We start from the raw sequence: 12693 nt of genomic DNA, 5'->3' as shown, positions 1-12693 counted from the left end.
GCAAAAGCCAGCTGCTGCAACGTCAGGGGTTGTGGTTGACGACTATCCAATTCATCCCACAGGTGCTCTATCAGGTTCAAATCCGGAATCTGGGGGGCCAGGGGAGAACATCAACGTTGTTGTTGTGTAGACAGGCTCTTGTGATCCGTGCTGTATGCGGTCGAGCGTTGTCCTGCTGGAATACACCGTTGCCGTTGGCTGCAATTGGGAGGACGTGTAGTAGGAGAATTTCGTTGATGTATCGTTGAACGGTAAGATTGCCCTGGATATGGACCAAACCTGTCCTGCCATGATGAGAGATAGTCGCCCACATCATAACGCTACCCCCACAAAACCTGTCCACTTCCTGTGTTTCCGGCGTAACGTTCTCCCCGACGTCTGTAGACCCGTGCTCTTTCATTCCCTCGATGGAGGAGAAATTTTGATTCGTCGCTGAACCAGACATCTCTCCATCGCAATTGAGGCCATACCTTGTGTTGACGACACCAATGCAGTCGTTGTTGACGATGTTATCGACTCAATATGATGCGTCTTGCTCGTAGACCTGCAGCTCTTAAACGGTTTCGTACGGTCTAGTCGGAGATTCTGCGCGGTCCGGGTAATTGGGATGCGGTTGGGGTAGCTGTGGTCGTTTTTTTACGTATGTAGCAATCATGGGCGGGGCTGGTTACTCTTGGTCGTCCCGACCTTGGCCGATCACGTGTTGACCCATGCTGTTGAAACCGATCCCATAGCCTTGTGATGGTACGGGGCGCTACATTGAAAACCTAGGCTACAGCTGATCGGGATTCCCCTGCCTGCAAGCGGCCTGTGACGTTGTTTTTGGCACGTCCATTAATCTTGGCATGTTGTTGAACTGTCACTGTTCGATTGATGCAGATGCCAGGCAATCAAAAACCCTGCACTTTAATACCGTTCATAGTGCTGCTGCACGTGCTCCAAAAGAGGAGTGGTGGAAAGGATATTTTCATGTGAACTAATGTGGTCAACAAAAGAACAGAAAAGGTGGTCTTTCTTGGTCTGGAACCCTGTCATTAGCCAATCACGATCAGAATTGAGCATTCACCAAGTCATGAAACAATGCATTGTCGATTATGAATGGGTTAAATGAAGACCTGTCTATATATAACATTTGAGTTGCGTCTTCTTTTGTATGTTTATTGTTCAGGATACAGAAAACGTATAGTAAATCCGATTTGTTTGATGTTTATACATTTGTTATGAATGTTTCTGCATGTGGAGTCGACGTATACAAGTTATTTTTTCTATCAAAATGTACATACTATTACATAGAAAATCGCAAGTGATCCCGTGGAATTTCCTTGGCATTGTTTGTGTTTATGTTTCCTTAAACAGAAATGTAATTTAGGCCCCGCCCATTATGGACTACTGTTTACTTATTGGCTGATAATAGAATGGGCGGGGCTTAAGCTGCATTATTACGCTGAAGATGTCACTCAGTTCATATTGTTGTCTTCAGCTTTTGAGCAGTCTGTAAAGTTATGATTGTTGACATTACTCAAATTGTTGTCTCGGATTGATGATTGACAGCTTATTGACAACTTTGATTTATAGGTATTACGTAGTCACTGTCTCCATAAGATTCGGCCCCGGGATGCTAGCTCAGGGTGGAGACGGAAGACAAAACTCAGGGGTGAAGTTTTAGACGACAGCAGACATATTTATGGTTGCAAGTCGAAATGGTACAGGTTGATAAGAATGTGACAGAACGCACACCGGGACCGAGTGGCCAGTGTTCCCGGGGGTTACAGGCCGGCAAAGCCACATTTCGAAAATAGATAGCCCAAATTGATGTGGCTCTCGCGGCAATGGTTATGGTTGCGTGATTGTATAATGTGGCTCTCGCGGCTATGCTGTCAAAACATGCTTTGTGATTCTAACAGGTTACCGTATATAACAAAACAAGTCTTGTTTTCTCATTTTTTATTCAACAAGGATAACATATTCATCAAAACTTTACATTGATGAATATGAATAGCATATGAATATCATAATGGATTTAATGTCATTACTGCAGATGAAGGAGGTCGCCCGCGTGGTCAGCATATTCCATCTCACTCAGGTGTTGGTTCAGGAGCTGTATCTTGAGGGACGCAATACGTGCATCGATTGCCTTGTACTTCTTTCTTCGTGAAGGTTCTGACCACTGGTGAGAGAGTCTCAGGACTGCAACCTCTTTGAGTGACTGCTCTCGCTGAAATAGCTTCACTACCTCCTAGATGTTCGGGTGGCACTTCTTGGCAAGTTTCTTTATCTTGTTGTGCCACCCTTCCAGGTGATTGTTGGTACGGTGGCCTTGGTTTTCGAAATGGTTCCAAATCTCTGGCATGAAGGCCCCTCCTTGAACCCAACTGGTTGTCACGTAGTCCATGAAGGCAGTCACTTTAGGGCCAGCAGGAGAGTCAGCAATGGCATCAAGCCACACATCATCCACTTTGTCACGAGGTAGTAGAGGGAGGGCAGCAGCTCTTCTCACCAGCTTCTTACTTACTTACTTACTTTGGAGATTTAACGTGCGCTTTCCGACTGATGCGTATTTCGCACACGGGCCCGGCCAGGCCATTTAATGTGTTTCCGAAAGGGGCGAAGGTGGTCTGTGCAACCCAAGAGGGGGGTTTTAGGGGTTGCTTATATAGAATTTGGGAATTTTGAGATTTGGAATAGATGCCGATGGGATTGGGGAGGAGAACTAAGGGAGCCTGGTATGGTGGATGTTTGTTTGTTTATGTGATTTTGATTTGGTGAGTTATTGTGTTTTTAGATGCGTTTTATTAGTTCCGTTTTGATTAAGCCTAAGGCCTTGAAGTTTTCTAGTTTATTTTGTGGGTTTAGTATTGCTTCTAGAGTTAGAGCCTTGTTTAGATTGAGGGTGGTTTGTAATGCGGTTCGATGTGTTAGGTAGTGTGTGCAGTGGATGAGTGCGTGTTCTGGGGTTTCTGGTTGTTTGCAGTGTGGGCAGTTACCTGTAGTGTGTTTTTTAAAAAATTTTAGGTGGTTATTTAGGTTGGTGTGTCCTGTTTGGAGTTTAGTGATTACTCTGTCGATTTTTTTGGATGGATGGAGAATTTTTGGTTTGGTTAGTGGTTTGCTGAGCACTTTTTTGATTTGGCTATTTGAGTTTAGATATAGGTTATGCCATTTTTTGGTGATTTTTTGCTTGTTTACACTTTTAATTTCTGATTTTGAGATGGGTAAGTTTAAGCTTATTTCTGGGATTTTGAGGGATAGTTTAGCTGCTTTATAGGCGTTTTCATTACCGTATATTCCTACGTGGGCGGGTATCCACAAGAAGGTTATTTGTTTGCCTGCCTTAGTTAGGTCGTTGGAGCTTTTAAGTATTTGATTTATTAATTTAGGTCGGATTTTGGTATTTTTGTTTTGGAGGGCTTGCAGTCCACTTAGGGAGTCGGTAAGTATTAGGATTTTTTTGTGGTTTTTGGATTCTTGATTATGGAGGGCTGAGGCCATGCCCATTAGTTCGGCCGTGAATATTGATTGGTTGTTTGGGAGTCGGAAGGATTGTGTGGTTTTAGTTGGTTGTGTGGTATGGACTCCGAAACCTGTGTGTTTGGAGGTCGGATCTGAGGATCCGTCCGTGTAAATGTGACACCAATTTGGCCAATTTTCGTGTATGTATGCTAGTGTGGTAGTTTTAGCTATGTTTGGGTCGGTTTGTTTATTTATTTGGCTAGCTAGTGTTGTGTCTATTTGGGGTATTTTAAGTTTAGGGGTGAAGATATTTGATTGTTTGCAGTTTTGTTTAAGATTTTTAATTTGGTGTTCATTTAGGTAGTTTGTTATTCTTTGGGATATTGGGGTAAGTAAGGGGTGTTTACGAGCTAGAGCTTGGTTTTTGGGGCTGATGTTTTGGTTTATTAAGTTTTGGATGAGAGGGTTTGATTGGGACGCGGCCCAGAAATTTAAGCTTAGCTGTTCCCTGCGTAGACTTAGTGGCATTTCTCCTGTTAAGGCCTGAAGTGAGGTGTAGGAGGTGCCATGTTGGGTGCGTGTAATTAGTTTGAGAGCCTGATATTGTATTGAGTCAAGTTTTTTAGATAGAGAGTTGTTTAGGGTGTTGTATATGGCGCAGCCGTAGTCTAGTTTTGATCTAATTAGTGATATGTAGAGAGAGAGGAGGGTATCTTTGGATGCTCCCCAGTTAGAACCAGTTAGGCATCTTAGGGTGTTTAGGTCTTTACTGCATTTAGTTGTTAGGTTTTGGATGTGAGCATCCCAGGTGAGATGTTCATCGAAAATAAGTCCTAAGAATTTGGTTTGTTTTTGAAATTTGATTGTTTGATTGTTTAGCTGGAGGATTGGGGAGGCGGGTTTCATGTTTTTATGTTTGAATACTATTCCTGTTGTTTTTTCTGAGTTAAGGGAGAAGCCCCATTTGTCAGCCCACTGTTGTATTTTATTAAGAGATTTTTGGAGTAAATTTTGGACCATGTTCATGCTTTTAGTGCGGATCCAGATGGCTCCATCATCCGCGAATATTGATGTGTTTACTTTAGGGGATAGGCCCTCGAATAGATCGTTTATCATTATATTGAAGAGGGTGGGGCTGAGGATACTGCCCTGTGGAGTACCATTTTCTAGGGGACATTGGTCCGATAGAGTTTGGTCTATACCCACGGTTATTTTACGATTGTTTAGGAAGTCCTGGATGTAGTTTATTATCTGACCTTTGAGTCCTATTTTTTTAAGTTTTTGTATTAGCCCATCCTGCCATACCATGTCGAAAGCTTTAGAGAAGTCTAAGAAGATGCCTGTGGTATATTGTTTATTTAGCTGTCCTGTCTTAATATCTTGTTCTAGTCGGGTGAGGTTATCTAGGGTTGAGCGGCCAGGAGTGAAACCGCTTTGATCTGGGTTTATGATGTTATTTTGGGTTAAGTAATGTTGTAATCTATTTTTAGCCATTGATTCCATTACTTTACATAAGTTTGAAGTTAGGGATATTGGTCTATATGAGTTAGCTTGATTAGCTGGTTTATTAGGTTTAGGGATTGGTATGACTAGGGCCTGTTTCCAGGGAGTAGGAACCTGTCCGTTTAGGTAGATGAGATTGTATAGTTTGAGTAGTGCCTGGAGTAGTTTTAGGGGGAGTTTTTTAATTATTTGGTAAGAAGTTAGGTCTAATCCTGGGGCTGTGCCCTTTTTCCTGTTTTGGATTACGTAGAGGAGCTCCTCCATTGTGTAGGGTTGATTTATTTCTAGATTGTTATTGTTTGGTTCTTTTGTGGGTTTGTTTTCTGTTTTAAGTTTATCTTGGAATTTTTTACTGAAGTTGGTGTTACTGCTAACGGCCGAAAAGTGGTTGGCGAGATTATTTGCTTTTTGGGCGGGGTTGGTTGAGTTGTCAATGTTAGGGTTTTTTTTATGTCGTTTTAAGCCTCTGATGGCGTGGATTTTGCGCCAGACCGTTCTGGCATCTGTACGGTTATTTATACCTTCGCAGAATTTTTTCCAGTCTCTACTTTTGGCTATTTGGACTAGTTTTTGAACCTGGTGGTTTAGTTCGTGGGCTATGTTTAAATATTTGTAGTCGCGTTTTGCTTTATTGAAGGCTGATTTACGTTTTCGTCTAGTCTGTTCTATTTCCTCATTCCACCATGGTACCGTCGGTTTGCCTGTCTTAGATGTTTTGAAGGGGATGGAGGTTTTGGCTGCGTTTATTATATAGTCTGTTAGGTTTTTACAATAGGTTTCTGGATCATTATTTTCTATTTCGTTTAGGTTAGCTTCGTTGCAGATATCTTGGAATTGGTCCCAGTTAGCTTTATTGTAATGGAATTTTGGTTCTTGGTTTTCTGTTTGGATTGGTACGTTTGTATTTCCTATGGTTATGTTTATGGGGAAGTGGTCACTACCTAGCGGGACGTCGTGCACTTCCCATTGAGTACTTTGGGCTAGATCTGCGGTGCATATGGTTAGGTCGATAGCCGACATTTTTTGGTTTATCTTATCGTACCTCGTGGGTTGGTTGCTATTAAGGAGTACTAGGTCGTTTGTTTCTATCCATTCAGAGATTAATTTGCCATGATTATCTATTTTATCATCTATGCTCCATGTAGGATGGTGAGCGTTAAAGTCTCCTAGGAATATAGTAGATTTATCGCTTATTTGGAGTAGTTTGTTTAGATCCTCAGGTTTAGATCCTTCTTCACCTCCTCATCTTCCTTATAGTCCATCACCAGACCTTCTTTCTGCACCCTCCTCCAGATACATTGGGTGAAGTGAAAGAAACACCCTCTAACTAATGTCCCAGGAAATACATCAGTCACGGCATTGTGAGCTGCACGTTCAAAGTCCAACTAATGCGGGACACTCATTTAAAGGTATCTCTAAAGAACACCACACTTAGTAATTTAAATGTGATTTCTGAAATTTGGCTCTCCCGGCTAGACACCGTTCCCGGGTGCGGAGACCCGTTCTGTCACTTACACACATCGGTGATCTGGATCGTCTCCCTGACTGATGTTGTTGTTGTTGCATTAAGTGTTTAGGAGGTCGCCTTCTGCCTAGGCAATTTCGGCTGATCTGTCCCTCTTTGGGACTCCTGTGTATGAGTAGGGTACACCTATCTATTGTGAGTTTGGTGTTCACATAATTTCTGTTTTTGTATTGATATGATTTCTATTTTCTTATATTGATATGATTTCATTTCTATCCTTGGCTGCTCTGTTTATATACGTTCGAGTCAGTCAGGTTTTATAGATAGAGGTATTATATAACGTGGGGCAAGGTCATTGACCCACGTGCATGTATATATACGTAAGGTCCGGTGACTTAAGGAGGTGTTAATTGACATTTATAGATAGCGCTGGAGATTAAGGGTCCTGCCCGGAGGGGGCTTGTGATCAGAGGGGATACGCCGAATGTTTGCTGAATATATTAAACAGACAAAGGGCATAGAATTTCGGTGCACTTGGAAACATATTGAACCAATTAGGTATTTAAGATAAATGAAATGTTCAATAAAAGTATTGAAATGGTTTGCACTATAACAGTCATATAATAGCACTATTACTTAAATCTGTTCTTAATCGGGTATGTGTTTGTTTTAAAAATATTTATTGTTTGTTCTCGTTCAATCTACTGTTCTTATAATAAAACGTCATTTTAAAGTTTCAATTATAAGGTTCAATGAGGAATGGTGTGGTAGTATGAATTAATAAAATTAGAATGTGAAAAGTGAAGAAAAAAAAGGTAATCAAAGAGCATGATAATTGAGTGAGTGAGTATGGTTGTACGCCGCTTTGGACAATATTCCACAATATGACTGCGAGGGACACCAGTACACAGTATTCACATTTGTCTTTACGTTTATACCTCCATAAATGCATACAATATTGGAGTCAATTCTTAAAAAAAGTTTCAAATCATGTCACACTGTGAATGTTTAATATATTTCACTTTGATGATAGATTACCAGTGATCAATCGATGACATGTCTTTTCGATCAATTGAAGACAGCATTTATAAGTTGAGTAGATTGTCATTTTCTCTCGCACAAAGAATAAATTTATCTTGATTCTTTGTGTACATCTGTCAAGGAAAGAGATGATTGACTACCATGCGCCATGCTGGTTGTGTGTGATTCAATATCAGCATCAAATCCATATGCTTGAACCGCATCGACAAGGCGGGTTGCAAACGAAGGTACACCGCCAATTATTTTTTCAACATGTGTCATGAATTCGGATTGTTCACCATCAATCCAGATTTGTTCAGGTGACCGGTTACTTTCTGTTCGCATTCTGTGACAGTTCAAACCACATCGAAAAGGTGTCAGCCGACTGTATATTTCCGGAACATAAACGAAGTGCAATGCATAAATGTGCTGAGTGTTCAATACTTCAAGAATAGCCTCATCCTCAAAGGCATTAAAACTCCTTGTAAAATGTTACAGTCACCTCTTTATGAGCGTCACGCCAGAGTCGCTCTATTCTCTGATTGTGAACAGATCTCCTAGTAATGTGACGTGCTCCTTGGTATCCTGTATGCGACTTTGATGTGTTCGATTCCATGATCGCTCCTAACCCTCGCTTGAAGACCATAATTATCTGAGGTTTGAACAAATATTCTCAACACATCATCAGCCTTATTGTTATCAGTGCTGTTATGAACCAAGAAAGGACATCTATGCATCCATGGGTCACCAGTGACCATCTGAAATGTATATTCCAAAACAAGTTTATATCATAAGTGTAATGTATTAACTCAAAGACTACATATTGATATAACTACTTACATGTGGTGAAGGATAATAAGTAACTAGAAACAACCAGAACGAAAAGGCACGATGTCAACGCAAAGTAGACGCACCTGTTCAGTTTCATATGAGAATCCATGTGCCATAAACTGTTTGGGGTTGTAACAGAATAAGTACGCCCAGCTACTGTCCTCCCCCGCCGTGTACCAGTTGGGTCAACTGTCGGACTTTGCTGCGTTGGGCAGAGACCCCCATCAGAACGTAGATACCCATTCATCATCTAGGAAATATATGAAGTATTGTGTTCTTGTCATTGAAAATTGACATGATTAAACTTTCATATCACATCAAACAAAACTTAATACATGCATAACTGCTTGCGTTTAATCTCAAACGAGGCTAAAGTTCGACTCTATTACACATTTGGAGCATGGTGCCCTGTATACTGCGGCCTATGTCATAGGCTATCCCAACTTTCGTCTTGCCCGGACTTGGTGATGTTGGCCGTGATACATGACGGTGTTAACTCGCGTGAAAGATCGTTATACATCGCGATTCGCTCGTGGTGTACTCGTACTTAGCTCCTTATGTGCTCGTGATACATCGTGAGTGATCGTGATTGGTTCACGTTGTCGGAGATATTTCGGATATGTTCCAAATACCTCCAGTACTCGTTTTACATCGAGTCCTGCATGTTTTATACGCGTGTTATGCTCGGTATTGTTCGTATAGTTAGCGAGTGTATATCGTACTACACTCGGAATGACATCGTGCAGTATCTGTGACACAGTCTAAGTACGATTTATAGGAGCACAACACGTTGTTTTTTTTTGCCATGAGTATGATGCGATGTTTATACGAGCTGGACACGTTCATAGTACGAGGTAGTTACGATGTTCTAAGTGTTGAATACGAGCTTATTGCGAGTGCGCTACAATATTTTTACATGGGGACGCACGGGTGACGCAAGATCATCACGGGTATAAATACAGGTCGCATCCCTCGCCAACAATCCCATGTGCGAAGTACGCGAGATGTATCGTTTTACATTTCCACACGCGGAAAGCGCACGTTAAATCTCCAAATGTATTGTTGTTGTTGTTGTTGTTGTTGTTGTGTCGTCAACAATCAGATTACGGGGAGTTTAATCCACTGTCAGTTTTACAGCGAGTTTCAGAAGACTCCAGTGCGTTTCCAGAGCTGAAGCAAGTTTCAGGTTTTCCGTGTTTTAATATCAGTATGCCACCTCGAAGGAAGGCTGGAGTAGGCTAGGGACAAGACAGCGGCTGAGGAGGAATCCCAGGAAGGTGGAGGAGGGGAGTGAGTGGTCACCGTCATCCACACAGAGCCAGGACCAGGCCAAGGACCAGCCCAAACCCCCCAGTCCCAGTTCTGAGAGATCACTCACAGCCACACCCACACAGAGCCAAGACCAGGCCGAAGTGGCCTATATAGTGCCAATATCGGTATGATTTAGTAGTGACATCGTACTAAACTCGGGTTATATTCATAGGAAGTTCGTGGTGTGCTCGTACTACATCGGTGCTGGTGTCATGTGTACTTCATTCACTCATTCCTGAAAAAGTAAATCAACACTTTCACGTATGCACATAAGAATTTTAGCGAGACTTACTTACGATGGATATTATAGTCCGATACCCGGCGCCCAATGGCATAGCAAACGAGGCATCTACTCTAAACATGAACTCAAAAATTGGGAATAGTATAAAACAAAACACGACTCGCAACTCGCAATTTCGCAATACCCTTGTGTACAATGGCTCCACACTCGTATAGAACATACATGGTACTTACCCGACTGGACACGAATTCTTTGATTGTTGGTGGATGCACTCGAGAGAGGATTCTCGACCTCTGACCTCTCTCAAAAAGTTAGCAACTGCTGGATTGGCTGTCTAACCGATAAATACTTGGTATTATCAATTGAAGGCGATATACGATGTAAATAAGATAAAGCAGTCTGAAGACGTTGTTTAGCGGACGAAAAATTGGCAATTTCAGTCAACAAACGTTGTACGTCACCCATTGTGGAATGTATACGATCAAGAACCTGTTGAGAATTGTCAGCATTGCCCGCCATGGTTAGAAACCTTACCGACATTACTTAACAGACGGAAGTATTTGAAGATATCTATAAATAAGTTGAAGTCTTTAATAATGGCAACAATTGAAAATATCAATAATTAATTATTGAAATCTGTATTTAGTTACAAGATACCAGGAATTGAATTACTGATATCATAACTAAATATGACTTTTGATATCTTTAAATCATATTTTGATATCATTAATCAAATTTAAGATATCAGCCATTTTTTCAAGATATCAGTAATAAGCTTCACCACATCCTTAATTCATTTCGTGATATCTTAAATCTTATTGCAGATATCTACAATTATCTGTATTTAAGATATCTTCGATTCTATTTAAGACATCTTCAATTCAATACAAGATATCTTTAAAACAATTGAAGATATCAGTAATTCCGTAATAAATGTGAAAACGGCTTGCCGTTCTAGCGGGCAGTGTCAGACAGCCGAGAAGAAGCCTGAGATTAGTGCACCTTTAAAGGGGCACTGATCTAACGCAATTCCCCGGACTGGTGGTTGCCTTTGTTATTGTTTTTTTCCCGTGAGTACCCGGATGATACGCAATGCAACTGAGCGTGACCAGAGACTGGGCTACCGTCTGCAAGGACAGCTAAATAAACTTGGAGGCTGGAGGCAATATTTTTTTTACGCATTTTTGCATAAACACTGATTGGTTAACTGTGATCTAAAATTTATAAGGATTTCGACAAAGGGCGCATGTTAATTAATTTCTTCAGCCTAAACAAACAGACAAAAAGAACGGCGGAGCTCATCGGATGTCGTCATTGTGAAATACCCCAGATGGTTATAGTTTAATACTAAAATAAGTATCCATGCAGTGAAAGCATTTTCGGATTTCGGATTGCGTCGATAATACGATTATTACTCCCTTGTTGTCATCCACGTTTTCTCGTATAACCCTACACTTGTGTATTTGTCGTCATTCACTTGATGCTCAGTTAATGAATTTATTACAGGTACAATTAGTGGTAACACCACTTAGATTACCTGACAAAGGTTCCTATTTGGCATTTATTGTGTCTGGGGTAATTATTCATTCTAAATCCAGGTTTGAAGTGAGGTGAAATGTGTGTTATGTAATATGCACGTGGCTGACCAGCAAGAGGTGAATTATCAGTTGATTTACTTTTTTTTATAAATCCACGGATCGTTCCTAGTCATCAAAGGATTAACAGAAAATACGTTGATTGATTAATCACTGTTATCTTGCACAGTGGATATGTCAAAAGGGAGTGTTGACATGTCTAGGTTTACTAAAACAAAGGGAATACACTCATATCATGGCGTGAAGTGCCGATGTAAAAACAACATACTTTGTTCAAAGGGTTAACTGATAATACGTTGATTGATTGATCATTGTTATCTATCACTCAATGGAGTTTTTAGGAACCATGGACGTTATGAAAATAGTTGTCACGTGGGCATTCTCAGCCGACCTTTGAGACTTGACACCTATGTGAAACACCTGAAACAATCCAAGTGATCAGTTGACAAACGAATACGGGTTATAATATCCCGAAACGATATATATCTTTTAAAATATTTGATTGTTACAGAGATACGTGTAACACACTATATAAAAGCAATGCTCAGGTGAAATATTTACTTTGTGTTGCAAGTCAAAATAGTGTAAACGAAAATCGCAAAATTACCAAGCAAGTGACTTATCAAAACTTCGTCACCATTACCGATTCTACCCACAGAGATACCTACATTTCCTTATTATCTCGAAAACTGTGTTTCATTTTGTTGATCAATGTGACCATACGCCCTTATTACTACCCATAAAAGTGACTAATGCGCTTACGAATGGCGCAACAGAGGTCGCGAACTAGTCTAGATTTCTGCTATACATCCGGGTACTCCCTGGGAAAAAACAAGAACAAAGGCAACAACCAGTCCCGGGGAATTGCGTTAGATCAGTGCCCCTTTAAATATAAAATATTGGAAAACCCCTCAGAGCAACGCAAACTGATCAACCAAAGCAACTTTCACGTTGGGTGTGGAATAAAGGTAAAGACCGAAAATATATACTTTTGGGTATACGGGTGTAAATCAATTCTTTGTATAATAAATACACGAGTGTGATCAGATATATTTATAGATGTTACATATTCGATGTTAAGACATAAAAATGTATTAGTGTAGTCGCAAAATCGAATTTTTTGTCACCAATAACAATCAAATTCTTATTTGGGCCTGTTTCTCTTTCTAAAAACCAGTATAGGCCTACAGTTTGAAAGTAATTTATATTATGATATAGAATTAATGTGATAAGAAATTCATTTATTGATATAAGATAATGATCTCGAGTCCTTGGGC

The sequence above is a fragment of the Haliotis rufescens genome, unplaced genomic scaffold (genome assembly GCF_023055435.1).
Source record: "Haliotis rufescens isolate VD_foot unplaced genomic scaffold, xgHalRufe1.0.p SCAF_66, whole genome shotgun sequence".
NCBI lineage: Eukaryota > Metazoa > Mollusca > Gastropoda > Lepetellida > Haliotidae > Haliotis > Haliotis rufescens.
The sequence above is the reverse complement of the archived record's forward strand: the minus strand, read 5'-3'. Positions refer to the sequence as shown.